Raw genomic sequence first — 16,905 nt, forward strand, 5'->3', positions numbered from 1 at the left:
TTAACCAAGACCTAGATCCTAAATCAAGTCTTCTATGTGTCTGAATGTCCCTGTGCCCAGAGATCATGGTATGAAGAAGATGGTATTAAGAAGATAGAAGATAGGTGACCTATTGAGGAGCTTCAGCCTAACAATTATGATGAAGACTGACCAGTTTGCAACAGGATCTCTTATGAAGCCTAAGGCTCTCACTGCAGAAAGGAGTTAAAAGTTGCCTTTGATTTTTGCCACTAAAGAATTGAAGTAGAATTATAGAATGCCCCAACTAGAAGAGCCTGGGGATCATCTGGTCCAATTTCCTCCCACAGCTATTCAGTGGTAGGACTGAACTCAGGGTACTTGCCTCCCAGCCAAGGACTATTCCCATTATCCTACACTGCCTTCTCTCATATGCACTTATATATTTATATGTATGAAAAGGGATTATAAACCCAATTAAAAAATGGGCAAAAGAGCTAAGTAGGCATTTCTCTAAGGAAGATATACAAATGGCCAACAGACATATGAAAAAATGCTCAACATCACTCAGCATCCGGGAAATGCAAATCAAAACCACACTGAGATACCATCTAACCCCAGTTAGGATGGCTAAAATCCAAAAGACTCTGAACGATAAATGCTGGCGAGGTTGCAGAGAAAAAGGAACTCTCATACATTGTTGGTGGGACTGCAAAATGGTGCAGCCTCTATGGAAAATGGTATGGAGGTTCCTCAAACAATTGCAGATAAATCTACCATAGGACCCAGCTATCTCCACTGATGGGAATATACCCAGAGGAATGGAAATCATCAAGTCGAAGGTATACCTGTTCCCCAATGTTCATCGCAGCACTCTTTACAATAGCCAAGAGTTGGAACCAGCCCAAATGTCCATCATTGGATGAGTGGATACGGAAAATTTGGTACATCTACACAATGGAATACTACTCAGCTATAAAAACGAATGAAATACTGCCATTTGCAACAACATGGAAGGACCTTGAGAGAATTATATTAAGTGAAACAAGTCAGGCACAGAAAGAGAAATACCACATGTTCTCACTTATTGGTGGGAGCTCAAAATTAATATATAATTCACACACACACACACACACACAAAAAAAAAAAAAAACCGGGGGGGGGGGAGAAGATATAACAACCACAATTACTTGAAGTTGATACGACAAGCAAACAGAAAGGACATTGTTGCGGGGGAGGAGGGAGGGAGGAGGGAGGGAGGTTTTGGTGATGGTGAGCAATAATCAGCCACAATGTATATCGACAAAATAAAATTTAAAAAATAAAGAAAGAAAGAATCAGCAAACACTATAAAAAAAAAAAGAAAGAAAAGGGATTATAAATATTGGCTGTTGTTAACTGACAAGAAACTTTGTGTTTGTTTGCAATGCAGATGTAAAGAAACTGTAGCATATATTCTCCTGCAAAAAATAGTATTATGCCTCTAAGTAAGCAAGCCCACATAAGTGTATTTTAACTAGAACTTAGTTGAAATGTAATATCAATAGTATTTTAGCACCTGATCACCACTGTGGGTAAAAGTACAACTGTGGGTAAAATTACCACTATGGGAAATAGTGTACAAGGCTTCTATTCATTGTACTGAATACACTTCAGTGCCAGCTACATAAACAAGAAAGACAGCCCCAGAAAAAATTTCTGCTGTTTCTTTATGGTGAAGATGCATCATGAACAAGTGCAGGATTTCCTGATGGTTAGGAAAACAGACTTTAATGGATTTGCTGCTGGCAACATATCATCATTAAGAGAACAATAATTATTTTCATACTTAAGGTTTTAACTTATGGTTAAAATAAAGGCTAATCTGCTTAAATTAGTAAATAATACTGAGTATGTATTACACTCATTCTCTACTATTTCAGCTTTTGTATATGTGGTAGGCTTCCCCCCAGTATGTCCCTATCCCAATCCCCAGAACCTGTGATTATATTACCTTAGACTTTGCAGAAGTGACTAAGGTTAAGAACGCTGAGAAGGGAGATCATGAGTCTTTAAAAGCTGAGAGTTAGGGGCCGAGCCCGTGGCGCACTTGGTAGAGTGCTGCGCTGGGAGCACGGCGACGCTCCCGCCGCGGGTTCGGATCCTATATAGGACTGACCGGTGCACTCACTGGCTGAGTGCCGGTCACAAAGAAACGACAAAAAAAAAAAAAAAAATTCCCAGCTGTGGTCAGAGAGGGAGATGCCACTTGGGGAGAGAGAGCTGAGACGTGAAAAGGTCTCTACCCACTATTGCTGGTTTGAAGATATTGGAAGGGGGCCCTAGGCCAATGAATGTGGATGGCCTCTAGAAACTGGAAAAAGAGAGGAAACAGATTTTCCCCAGGAGCCTGAAGAAAGAAACATAGCCCTGCCAATTCCTTGGTTTTAGTTCAGTGAGACCCATGTCAGACGTCTGACCTACAGAACTGTAAGATAATAAGTGTGTATTGCTTTAAGCCACTAAATACGTGGTCATTTTTTATGGTGTGTAAAAAAACCCCATAAGGTATTCACTGAGAAGTATTTTTTTCGTATACTATATCCCAGGTAACTACTGGGATCTCCCTACTTATTAAAATCTAGATACAAATGCAAATTTCCAGCCATTGTCTGTGAAATCCAGTACTTCCATAAAATTTGAGCGGACTGCGAGGCTAGGGATGCTTCTCATGGTCTTCTTTATCTCTGTGTGTATTTAAACGATTCAGTAGAGAAGCTATTTCATCGTTTCTCTCATATGTCCCCTTTTTGAGCAACATAGACCAAGTGAAATTTTGTTGTTTTCTTGTATTTCCACTGAATTACTTTTGTGCAAAAGATTTTACAGAAGACAGAACATTAATGCTACAGAAACACAAACCACATAAAATTAAATGTTTTTCAAAAAATTTCCTTTATCTTTTCTTCACTAGATTCAGAATCTAGTCATGTTGTTCTTCCTCAAATCCTATGGCAGAGTATTTTGTGGCCTTTTCTCTACTGAACCTTACAAAGCTCATGTTTAACTGTTATCAAGGGCTTGCTTTAAACAAAGTATTTCTTTCTCTAAGGGCAACTACAAATATAATTCATTTGTCACCTTTCTATATAAACTTTGACTAATTAATATATCCTTATAACTCCTACAATCCATATAAGAAAATATTCTCCCTTCAATACTTTTCCCCATTTCTTAATATGGAATTAAAACAAATATTTTATAGCCATAAATCAAACTAGATAATCATTAAATTCTAATTCACCATGACCACCATTCTCATGAAACAGTGAATAAAAAAGAATGTTCAACTCTAAGCTTTTTATTACATTAATTTCCTATTGTTTTAACTTCACATACAAAAAAATAAAGTATCCATATTAATCTCCACTGTAAAATTATACAGCATTCTGATTCATAAAGCAAACTCATTACTGATTAACAGGAAAAAAAGAGAATTTTGTTGAATTTGCATGTATTATCTAATTTAAACAACCTGATGAATACAAATAACCAAATGGTATTTAATGCTACAGGTCAGCACAGCACATATATTTTCTCATTTATTTTTCAATAAATCCATAAAGTAGGTACTAACATCTCGTAATATGGATACAGAATGTAAGGCACAGAAAGGTTAAGAATCTTCCCAGTGACAAATAAGTGATGAAACCAAGATTTATATCCAGGGATGCCTCATCTGCAGGCTATAATACTATACAATTGAGTTACAGGTAAACAAACTGAAATTGAAGAATTCAAACAACTTTCTTAGAGTCCCACAACTAATGGGCCAAGGACTCACTTTCCAAGCTCTGTCCAGATAGCACACCAAAGTTCACGCACTTTCTACTACTCCTGTGATTTGCAGGGTTTAAGCAATTTGCAAGCCCAAGCAAAGATTTGACTGAAAAATAATCACATTGACCCATTTTTCTCCTCCACAATTTTTTACTCTAAATATTCAAAACAAACATGATATGTAAAATAATATTTCAGGAAGCATAATTAGATGAAAAGAGTAAGAACTTTGTAGTCAAAAAGGCCTGATTTCAAATGTAATGCTTCTATGGAGTACTTCTGGGAGAATGCACAATTAAATGAAGTTTCGACTCCAAAGAAACAAAAGCGTAGCTCAGAGATTGAGATAAAGAAGACTTGTCTTTCTTTATAAGTAAACTTTATAGCTTTAGAATTTTCTATGATGGATTTATATATTATTGGGGGGGGAAGATGTATGTAATATAAAGTGCCTATCATTGCAGATGGCTCAGAGTAGGCACATAAATGGCTTCTTCCTCTTTTTTATCAAAGATTTGGAAAACCTCCAATATCAACGGAATACAAATTCCTGAGAAGGAATTGTTTTAGAGCCAAGCAGTTCCCTCACTCCTCACATGATGCTACTTAGCAAAAGTATGGTCTCCCATAGTTTTCTCCCCATAATTTAAAATAGAGAGAGTTTCTTAAGAATAGGGTTAAGAAGGTAAAAGACGCACTGGATCTTTATTTAAGAAACCATACTAAACTTACTTTGGCTTAATAGAGCTAACACACAAAATCCATAGAACAAGAAATGTTTTAATTGCAGACAAATTAAATCTGGAACTTCAAGTTCTAAGATGTATATTTAGTCAATAAACTTTTACAGCTCCTATAAAAAGACTAACCAAAATAACACACAACTCTAAAATACAAATAAAGATGCAGGTTTAGTATATCCAATTATCACTAAGTTTTTGACACACAAAGTGAAAAGTTGCTATAATTTTCAGGATATTTATGAGACATTTGCTGAGTCGTTTGGTTCTTAGAACAGATTTGTACCAATCTGGTAGGAAAAACTGGCAAAGGTAGAAAAGAAGGGCAAGTATAAGGGAGCATAGGGTATCATTTGCTTCATTAAAAAGAAAAATCATTGCTTCTACTAAACTTACAGGTACTTACAGAAAGAAAACAGAAAAGACTACTAATTATCCCGATTTGAGCACTACATATTGCACACAGGTATTGATATTCAACCCTGTACCCCACAGATATATACAATCAGTTATGTTTCAATAAGAATAAATAAATAAATAAGAAAACAGGAAAAATAAAGATTAGGCTATTTTGGAAAAAATATTCAAAGAAATTAATGCCTGTAAAGTCCTTGACAAAAATAGAAAGAATAGCGAAGGGTTTAATATTTTATTAGTCATCTAGCAAGTGGTTGGCCACTCTAATTATGAAATAACCAATCCATGTTAATTCCTAAAGCAACAGTCTTTTCAAAGAGGAGGTAATATCTTGTGTTTTTGTTTATTCAACAAATGTTTATTGAATATTTTCTTTCTTTTCTTTTTTTATTCTTTTAAATCTTTTCAGCTTTTATTTAAGTGCAACGATCTAAGATAGATTTTAGATCCTGTTAAAAGCAGCCACGTCCATGGACTGCTCATAGCACTCAAAGGCACTGATCTGCTCCTCCGGCGTGTCTGCTCCAACTCGATCATCTCCTATTCACACTGCATTTGAGGTTTTTAAATTCCATATCCCACCGGAACTAGTTTAGAGAGCCTCAGACCAAGCCGTCTGCTTGAATGCTGCTGTTGCTGCTGTCCTACAGTTTTGCCATATCTGCACCATCATCCCAAAGTTTCACCTCTATTAAGAAGGATTACTTGGCAACAAGTGCAGGGTTTTGGCTTTCTTTGACTCACACTATGCAAAGCGTCCTTCCCTTCGCCTCTTCGCTGCTGCTGCTTCGATTTCCTGGTCATCATCAGATCCAAAGAGATCAATGTCGCCATCCTGTCTGTAACTCCACTTCCTGTGGTGGCTTCCACATTGGCCGAGCCATACTTGCCCGAAGCTGTCTTCACTCCAGGCAGGCTGGCTTTCTCCTTTTCGTAAGACCTAATGTGATCACACCACCGTCGGGCATGGCGCAAGGCGGCCGGCGGCCGGCCGCAGCCTGCTTCAAACACCGCGCCATCCGCTGGGCATGCGCGAACCCCGCGACGGCGCTCTGTCCGCGGAAAGCGCATGCGTCAGCGCCCGCGCTAAGAGAGCGTGAACCGCTTGTGGGCTATTTTCCAAGTGCAAGGTACTGTGCTAGGTGCTGTGAGGGCTCTACACCACATGCAGTCGCCAACCCCAATCACCAACAAAAGAAGAATAGGACAATTTTCCACTGAAGTGCAACTTAAACCCTAGTGAGGCAGGGAAGATGCTTAGAAAAATTAGAAATAAAGGCAGTGTTTGGAAAGTGCCTTGTGAGTACAACGAATATCCTTCAATAGATGCTCAGAAGAACGATGTGGCTACAGGAAGAGAGAAAGCTTAATGGAGGACAGATATGAGGCATACCATCAATCTCACCGGGCCCTTCACCGGCTAGCCCCTCTTGTGATACGATGGAAAAATCTTAGGCTTCAGAGTGTGATCTGACTGGGTTTCATTCCTGGTTCTGTCACCACTAGCTATGCAAACTGGGTAAATTTCTTATCATCTGTAAAGCAGCTTCCCAGTCTCCAAAGCAGGTTTTTAGAAATATAATATTCCTCTCTTCATGATCATTCCTCAGTCCTAGCAGTCTAGTTTCATCCCACTCCTGGTTACTGGAATCAGCACTGCAACCATCACCTCTTAATTGTCACTTTTTGATTATTAAATCCAACTGAGGCCTCTTAAACATTGTCTTATCGCTTGGCTGCACTTGACGCTCTTGATTAATCACGCCTTGAAACTCCTTCCTCCCAGGTCTCAATGATACTTCACTACTACTTTCCTCTGTAGAAGTATCCTTCAGACTGCAGGGCAGGGCTCACTACTGGACTCAGTCAGGGCATCACCACCAGAAACTGGGGGGGGGGGGGGAGTTGTTTGTTTTGTTTTAAATTTTAATAAATTTTATTTTTTAAAGCAATTTTAAGTTCACAGCAAAAATGAGCAGAAGGTATAGAGATTTCCCATATACTCCCCACCTTCACACATGCATAGCCTCCCCCATTAGGAATTTGTTTTTTCAATGAAATAAAAAATAGAATAGGCTTAGAAAAAATCAATTGCATCACACTAATTACAGTAGGCATTGTTTAGTGACATATTTGTTTCAGGGGTGTGTGTGTGTGTGTGTGTGTGTGTGTGTGTGTGTGTGTGTGTGTGTGTGTGTGTGTGTGTGTGTGTGTGTGTGTGTGTGTGTGTGTGTGTGTGTGTGTGTGTGTGTGTGTAGATGAATTACTGTGTGTTTGTAGGTATACATGGCCAAAATATGAAATATATTTCTCATTGCAAGTCATGATGAAAATTTTACAAGCCATGGTAATTAAGCTTCTCAGTTTAATTTGCTAGTTCCTATTCTTACACTCACCTCTTTGATATTGATCCTCTTCTCTTTGGCTATCTATAACCCTCAATTATCTGTTTGCCAGCTCTCTTCTGAACTTCACAATCAACTTTTCAGTATTGCCACCTGGATCTTATCATTATAAATCATCGATCATTTTAATTGAGAGACATGAAGAAAGTGATATGTTAGCATGCTTAGCTAACAACAGTAAGAAAAAAAGGTTAGAAGAAGAGAGACTGGGAAAAGGGAGATCAGTTAGAAAGTTATAACTGTGGCCCAGGTTTCAAGATGGCGGCGGCTGCAGCGGCTGGCGCGGAGTAGCTGAGGTGGAAAAGGTGGCCACTGGGCCTCAGGCAGCCGGGAAACTTGTGGACCTTCCTCTGGCCATCTCTTAAGGGAGGACTGCTGCTGCTGGCCGGTCGTGGGGGCTCAACGCCACTTTGCCCCCGGCAGGAGAGGCTGCCTCATTTACAGGCAACAGCTTTGAAGTGTGGAGCAGGAAAAGAACTGATTCTTAGCTGCAAAAGTGAGTCTTGAAACAGGGAACACGGCGCCAGGGCTGCTGTGGATGCAGCCAGGATCCCGGAGACCGGGGCCGCGCTGAAGAAGGCGGCCAGCTGCCCTATTCAGGATTCGAGGTTTCAGGCCGGCATTAAAGAAGATTCCTGGGAGCGCCCGAGCGGCGCCGCGACTGAACAGCCCGAGGCGGCAGCGCCGAGAACACGGAAGGCAACAAACCAGAGACAGAGCGAGCGCCCGACCTGGCACAGCACTGTGAGTGATCCCTGGCACAGCTCTGTTCGGGGGGGTGGATGCCCACGCGGCTTCCGCCTGCACCACCAGGCCACTCACTGCCTGCCACAGTGCTGCCTCCATTTTCCCAGGTGCGGGCAGCTCCGCCCTGCTCGGCCATCACTAAGCCCATTTGCTTGGCCTGGCGCGGGGCTTTCCGGACCCTGCGGGCCGACCTCCTCTCCCACTCCCTCCGCAGTTCTCTGGCAGGGCTGGGGGTGTGGGGCGTCCCGACCAGTGTTGGGAGGGCTAGGAAGTACGGGCGGGCCGACTGTCACTCCACCACACCCTGGACTCCGCCCCGGTAAACTTCCTGTTACTGGGAGGCAGATACCATCTCTGCGACCACCAGTTTGGAAAAAAGCCTAACGAATTTCTGGTTGGGAATAGTGTGGTAGGAGAGTTCCCAGGTCCGCTTGAACCTGCCGGAGAGCAGGCTGCAGGCGGGCACTAGACTCGGTTTATACCGGGGGGATACAAAGGTGAACAAGACCCGAGAAAGATCTACACAGTGCTACAAAGGCACCCAGAGAGACCGGTCGTCTGTGCCTAGCAGAAACCTGGTAGATTTCCTGGGCGAGGCGGTGCTGAGCAGGGTCTTGAAGGCCCAGCTGATAGACGAGGGGTGCAGAAGACACGCCCCAGCCCAGCACAGTGTGCACAGAGGGGGGAGACGTGCGGCCAGGGAGGCGGAGACTCGACAGGAACCACACACCCGGTGGGGTCGCCACTGCACGATCTAACAGCCTGGGCCAGAGCACACGGAACGGGGAGAAGTCCTGTACAGAAAGTGAAAGCTCAACAGAGATCACACACCCTGTGGTACGTGATCCACCAGCCCAGCAGAGTACAAGCTGACCAGAAAGGTGGCTCCCCAGAGAAGCCCAAGACCCGAGGCAACCACACACACAAGACACTAGAGGCCAACTGAGCAGTCACGGCGGGAGCCATACCAAATTGTCAACCACAGCAACATCCTAGTTAGTCATTAGTCTTAAACCGGTGGACTGTGAAACCCCCTGCCACAATGAATAAACACCAAAAAAAAGACACCAGAAATACAAAAAATCAAGAAAGTACACCACCAAAAGTTAATAAATCTCATACTCTAGATCCTATAGAACAAGAAGCCCTTGAAATAACTGACAAGGAATTTCGAGTGATAATTCTAAGGAAACTGAATGAGATACAAGAAAACTCAGCTAGACATCATGATGAAATGAGGAAAAGTATACAGGATCTGAAAGAGGAAATATACAAGGAAATCAATGTCCTGAAAAAAAATGTAGCAGAACTTGCTGAACTGAAGAAGTTATTCAGCGAAATAAAAAACACAACGGAGAGTTTAACCAGCAGGCTTGTCGAAGTTGAAGAGAGAACCTCTAAACTTGAAGATGGGCTGTTTGAAATAACACAAGCAGACAAAAAGAAAGAAAAAAGAATCAAGGACATGGAAGAAAATCTGAGAGAGATATCAGACAACCTCAAGCGCTCAAATATCCGAATCATGGGTATTCCAGAAGGGGAGGAAAATGGAGATTCCATTGAAAACATATTCAACAAAATAGTGGCAGAAAACTTCCCAGGTATAGGAAAAATCACTGATCTTCAGATCCAGGAAGCTCAACGATCGCCAAACGTATTCAACCCAAAAAGGCCTTCTCCAAGACATGTCATAGTCAAATTGGCAAAACTCAGAGACAAAGAGAGAATCTTAAAAGCTGCAAGAGAGAAGCATCAAATCACCTATAAGGGAGCCCCAATCAGGTTAACATCAGACTTTTCATCACAAACCCTAAAAGCTAGAAAGGAATGGGATGATATTTTCAAAATACTAAAAGACAAAGATTGCCAGCCAAGAATACTCTACCCTGCAAGGCTATCCTTCCGAAATAAGGGGCAAATAGTATATTTCTCAGACAAACAAAAACTGCGGGAGTTCACTACCACAAGACCACCCTTACAAGAAATCCTCAAGGGAGTACTGGGTTTGGTTCCTGAAAAATAACTACCACTGCCATAAAAACCCAAGAAAAATCCAAACCCGCTAGTACAATAAAAATGGCATTCATGAAGAGAAAACAAGCTAACAAAAACACTATCTACAACCTAAGGAACCAACAAACAAAGAAACCAAACAGTAAATCAGAAAGCAAGGAACAAAAGACACCTAAGACAACCAAACAACCAATAAAATGCTAGGAATAAATCAACACCTTTCAATAACAACTCTTAATGTTAAAGGCTTAAATTCCCCAATTAAAAGACACAGACTGGCTGACTGGATCAAAAAGCAGGACCCAACTATATGCTGCCTACAAGAGACCCACCTCACCCATAAAGATTCACACAGACTAAGAGTGAAAGGATGGAAAAAGATTTACCATGCAAACAGAAAAGAAAAACGAGCTGGAGTGGCTATTCTTATATCTGACAAAATAGACTTTAAACTAAAAACCATAAAAAGAGACAATGAGGGACACTACTTAATGATAAAAGGACTGATCTATCAAGAAGACATAACAATCATAAATATTTACGCACCCAATGTTGGAGCAGCCAGATTTATAAAACAAACTCTATTAGACCTAAAGAAGGAAATAGACACTAATACCATAATAGCAGGGGACCTGAACACTCCACTGTCAATATTAGACAGATCATCTAGGCAAAGAATCAGTAGAGAAACACAAGATCTAAACAAGACTCTAGACCAATTGGAATTGGCAGATATCTACAGAACATTCCACCCAACAACCTCAGAATATTCATTCTTCTCATCAGCACATGGATCATTCTCCAGGATAGATCACATATTAGGTCACAAATCAAGTCTAAATAAATTCAAAAAAATTGGAATTATCCCATGTATCTTCTCAGACCACAATGGATTAAAACTAGAAATTAATAACAAACAAAACTCTGGAAACTATACAAACACATGGAAATTAAACAGCATTCTACTTAATGACATATGGGTCCAAGAAGAAATCAAGCAGGAAATCAAAAAGTTTATTGAAACTAATGAAAACAATGATACATCATACCAAAACCTGTGGGATACTGCAAAAGCAGTGTTGAGGGGAAAATTTATTGCATTAAATGCTCACTTCAGAAGAATGGAAAGAGGCAAGTGAACAACCTAACACTTCACCTTAAAGAACTAGAAAAACAAGAACAATCCAATCCTAAAGTTAGCAGACGGAAAGAAATCATTAAGATCAGAGCAGAACTGAATGAAATTGAAAACCAAAAAACAATTCAAAAGATCAACGAATCAAAAAGTTGGTTTTTTGAAAAGATAAATAAAATTGACAAACCATTAGCATGGCTAACAAAAAAAAGAAGAGAGAAGACTCAAATAACAAAAATTAGAAATGAAAAAGGCGATATTACAACTGATTCATCTGAAGTACAAGGAATCATTCGAGACTACTATAAACAACTGTACGCCAACAAATTTGAAAATCTGGAGGAAATGGATAAATTTCTGGACACACACAAGCTCCCAAAACTGAACCGTGAAGACGTAGAAAATTTGAACAGACCAATAACAATAAAGGAGATTGAAGCTGTTATCAGAAGGCTCCCAACAAAGAAAAGCCCAGGACCAGATGGATTCACAGCAGAATTTTACCAAACATTCAAAGAGGAATTGACACCGATTCTTTACAAACTATTCCAAAAGATTGAAACGGACGCAAATCTCCCAAACTCATTCTATGAAGCAAACATCATCCTGATACCAAAACCAGGTAAAGATATAACCAAAAAAGAAAACTACAGGCCGATATCCTTGATGAATATAGATGCAAAAATCCTCACTAAAATACTAGCAAACAGAATACAGCAACACATACGAAAAATTATTCATCACGATCAAGTGGGATTCATCCCAGGGATGCAAGGTTGGTTCAACATACGCAAATCAATAAATGTGATACACCATATTAATAAACTCAAACACAAGGACCATATGATCATCTCTCTAGACGCTGAAAAAGCATTTGATAAAGTTCAGCACTCATTCATGACAAAGACCCTCTATAAGTTAGGTATAGAGGGAAAGTATCTCAACATAATTAAAGCCATATATGCCAAACCCACTGCCAATATCATCCTGAATGGGGAAAAGCTGAAAGCTTTTCCTTTAAGAACAGGCACTAGACAAGGATGCCCACTCTCACCACTCCTATTCAACATAGTGTTGGAAGTACTAGCCAGAGCAATCAGAGAAGAGAAGGAAATAAAGGGCATCCAGATTGGAAAAGATGAAGTCAAACTGTCCCTGTTTGCAGATGACATGATCCTATATATCGAACAGCCTAAAACCTCTACAAAAAAACTGTTGGAATTGATAAATGATTTTAGCACAGTAGCAGGATACAAAATCAACACACAAAAATCAGTAGCATTTATTTTCTCCAATAGTGAACATGCAGAAGAAGAAATCAAGAAAGCCTGCCCATTTACAATAGCCACCAAAAAAATAAAATACTTAGGAATTGAGTTAACCAAGGAGGTGAAAAATCTCTATAATGAGAACTACAAACCACTGCTGAGAGAAATTAGAGAGGATACAAGAAGATGGAAAGATAGTCCATGCTCTTGGATTGGAAGAATCAACATAGCGAAAATGTCCATACTACCCAAAGTGATATACAAATTCAATGCAATCCCCATCAAAATTCCAAAGACATTTTTCTGAGAAATGGAAAAAACTATTCAGACATTTATATGGAACAATAAAAGACCACGAATAGCCAAAGCAATGCTGAGCAAAAAAAATAAAGCTGGAGGCATAACACTACCTGACTTTAAGCTATACTACAAAGCTATAATAACCAAAACAGTATGGTACTGGCATAAAAACAGACACACTGACCAATGGAATAGAATAGAGAATCCAGAAATCAACCCACACACTTACTGCCATCTGATCTTTGACAAAGGCACCAAGCCTATTCACTGGGGAAGGGACTGCCTCTTCAGCAAGTGGTGCTGGGATAACTGGATATCGATATGCAGGAGAATGAAACTAGATCCATACCTCTCACCGTATACTAAAATCAACTCAAAATGGATTAAGGATTTAAATATACACCCTGAGACAATAAAACTTCTTAAAGAAAACATAGGGGAAACACTTCAGGAAATAGGACTGGGCACAGACTTCATGAATACGACCCCAAAAGCACGGGCAACCAAAGGAAAAATAAACAAATGGGATTATATCAAACTAAAAAGCTTCTGCACAGCAAAAGAAACAATTAAAAGAGTTAAAAGACAACCAACAGAGTGGGAGAAAATATTTGCAAAATATACATCTGACAAAGGATTAATATCCAGAATATATAAGGAACTCAAACAACTTTACAAGAAGAAAACAAGCAACCCAATTAAAAAATGGGCAAAAGAGCTAAGTAGGCATTTCTCTAAGGAAGATATCCAAATGGCCAACAGACATATGAAAAAATGCTCAACATCACTCAGCATCCTGGAAATGCAAATCAAAACCACATTGAGATACCATCTAACCCCAGTTAGGATGGCTAAAATCCAAAAGACTATGAACGATAAATGCTGGCGAGGCTGCGGAGAAAAAGGAACTCTCATACATTGTTGGTGGGACTGCAAAATGGTGCAGCCTCTATGGAAAATGGTATGGAGGTTCCTTAAACAATTGCAAATAGATCTACCATACGACCCAGCCATCCCACTGTTGGGAATATACCCAGAGGAATGGAAATCATCAAGTCGAAGGTATACCTGTTCCCCAATGTTCATCGCAGCACTCTTTACAATAGCCAAGAGTTGGAACCAGCCCAAATGCCCATCATCAGATGAGTGGATACGGAAAATGTGGTACATCTACACAATGGAATACTACTCAGCTATAAAAACGAATGAAATACTGCCATTTGCAACAACATGGATGGACCTTGAGAGAATTATATTAAGTGAAACAAGTCAGGCACAGAAAGAGAAATACCACATGTTCTCACTTATTGGAGGGAGCTAAAAATTAATATATAAATTCACACACACACACATACACACACACACACAAACCGGGGGGGGGGAAGAAGATATAACAACAACAATTATTTGAAGTTGATAAAACAAGCAAACAGAAAGGACATTGTTGGGGGGGAGGGGGGAGGGAGAAGGGAGGGAGGTTTTGGTGATGGGGAGCATTAATCAGCTACAATGTATATCGACAAAATAAAATTTATAAATAGCAAAAAAAAATAAAAATAAAAAAAAAATAAAAAAAATTAAAAAAATCATCTATTAAAAATAATAAAATAAATTGTGATTTATAAAGAGAAAAAAAAGAAAAAAAAAAAAGAAAGTTATAACTGTGATCCAGGTAAAGCAATTGGAGAATATGTGAGAGTTAAAGGTAATGAGGGTGTTGAGAAAAAATAAGTTTAATAGCAATTTCAGAAAGAAAAAATATATATACAGTAAGTTTAAGATTATGGGTGACAAATTTAATACCAAGTCTCAAGAATAGAAAAATTAGATTATTTCTCCAAACTTTTCAATCTAAAGAGAAAAAACAATTTTAATAATAACAATTACCAGTGATAATAGCATTAGGTTTGTTTCATTTTTTACTTGGGCCACTAGCAGTACACTAAACACAAGCAGTCTAAAGACTAAATTCTATCCAGAACTAAGCCCAGTCCATAACTTAGTTCCACAGAAATTTTGGTTTAATAAACAGTATGCATTTACATTCAGGTTTGACTTTGCACAGTTAATTAAAAAAAATATATATATATCAGCAAAACTAACTCCTCCGAAATTCCAGTACTGGTTGAACCTTTACATCTATACTTGTTTCATAATCAAATATATAAATAAATAGGTCATAATTTTGTAATTTTCCCATATTTCTTTATTCTGTAAAAATTAGAATTAAAAAGAAAGAAATTTAAGATTCAAACTATTGTTTGGATTTTTAAGTTCTAGACTTACGTGTAAAGATATTTTTCCCCAGTAGGATCACTTTACTTCCGACTAAAATGCCTCTTGCTCTTTTCTAGGAATGATGTAGCTTTAGAATTACATGTCAACAGAGAAATCTGTGATACTGTTGTGTCAATGAATACCTCATTTTCTCCTCCTCTTTAACTAAACTTCATAAAATGCCCTCTAATTATACTTTAACAGGATGAGGACAATTTAATTAGATCAGACCTCAGCAAAGAAGAATCATGATGGAATTGAAGACAGTTATGGATTACAGTTTGAGCTTTTGCTACTATCCTCAATGAGTCCAGCACCTATACAAAGTGACTACCTAAAACATCAATGAGAGCTTATAAATTCACGTTTCTACTTTCCCAAAAATAAATGAGCTGATGAGTGAATAGCCATCTACTGATGAACAGTATCACTGAAAGAGAATTGGATTCAAAATCAGAAGACCTCTTTTTAAATCTGATTTTATCATTGGCTAATGATTTGGCCTCAGGAAAGTCACTCTCTGGGGCTAAATTTTTTTCTATTTAGAAAATAAAATTCATATCTTTTATAATCTAGAAGGCACTGACACATAAAGCACCTAAATATCAATATTTCTCCAGATTTTCTGCTGAAATACTCTTTGAAAAACACCTAAGGAAAAGGAGACAAATGGACCAGCAGCTGAACTACTGCCTACAAGAAGGAAGGTAAGGGAAAGAAGGTCTAGGTCCAGAGACATTCATCTGAAAATGCCTCCTTGTGATAAAGGCAAGGAGAACATAGTCCACACAACAGCTCAAGGTACACAAGGTCAATAAACAAGAAAAAGAGAGAGAGGAAGGAAGGGAAGGAAAGAGAGAGAGGAAGGGAGGGAAGGAAAGAGAGAGAGAAAGAGAAGAAAAAGAGGAATGGGATTCACACAAATTCTTACATTCTAATATGAGAGCTCCACACAAAAGCACAAAGCAATGCACATGAGAATATAATTGGTTTCACAAATAAGAGGTGCTATCAGTGGCATTGTTTCAACCTGACTGTGCAAGACTAAGTAAGCTTATTGGGAATCATTTAGCAAAAGCATGAAAGTGTCAGTCAAAGAGTAAATAGACATAAAGTAGGAATGCTGTTGCTGTTTTTATCCGAGAGTGGCATTACAATAATGCTAATGGAATATTATAAAGGAGTTGTACAAATTGTATTCACGGCTTGCTTTCTTATGCTGCAGGTGTGTGTTGAGAAATAGAGAGTGAGCTGGACCATAAAACATTCTGTTCTCAAGAGATCTTAAAGCACAAAACAGCAAAAACTGCTCAGGAAGGGGGTAGGTAAAGGTCTGCATCAGTCTCTCAAAGACAGGAATAACCACTGGCAGGAGGTCCATCATTGTCCCAGTATAGATTTAGCTCAGAGGGAAAGATACTTTCTAGTTGCTAGGTTCTCCAACAGAATCTTTTTTTCTTCTTTTCCTGTATTTATATAGTTAAATCAATCTCATTCCACAAATGATTGGAGGTTGCTAAGTCCTGGGGAATTCTTAAAGGAGATAATCCTACCAGTCTGTCTGTGATTCAAAAACATATACTCTTCCTATAGACCCAGATACCTTTTATCACGCACAGCAACTCCAGAAAATATAACTCAACATTTCCTTTAACTATTTCAAATGTTGAATGAGTTTGGCCTAGAAAGAAGAATGACGACCAAGAAGCATGGCCAGTGGGCAAGAGGAGGAAACTAGGACCATAAAGAGAGATGAGTGAAAGCATCTCACTTTCTCTTAGGGCAGGGCTTGGAAGGGAGGCCTATTGTTCAAAGAATAGTGCTCA

At 39.2% G+C, this 16,905-nt stretch overlaps 1 pseudogene; it reads right to left on the bottom strand.

The window, feature by feature from the left end:
• Positions 1-5,376: 5,376 nt before the first annotated feature.
• LOC134385702 (elongation factor 1-beta-like) overlaps positions 5,377-16,905 on the bottom strand; it is a 33,463-nt pseudogene continuing 21,934 nt past the window's right edge.

The sequence above is a fragment of the Cynocephalus volans genome, chromosome 9 (assembly GCF_027409185.1).
Source record: "Cynocephalus volans isolate mCynVol1 chromosome 9, mCynVol1.pri, whole genome shotgun sequence".
Taxonomy (NCBI): Eukaryota; Metazoa; Chordata; class Mammalia; order Dermoptera; family Cynocephalidae; genus Cynocephalus; species Cynocephalus volans.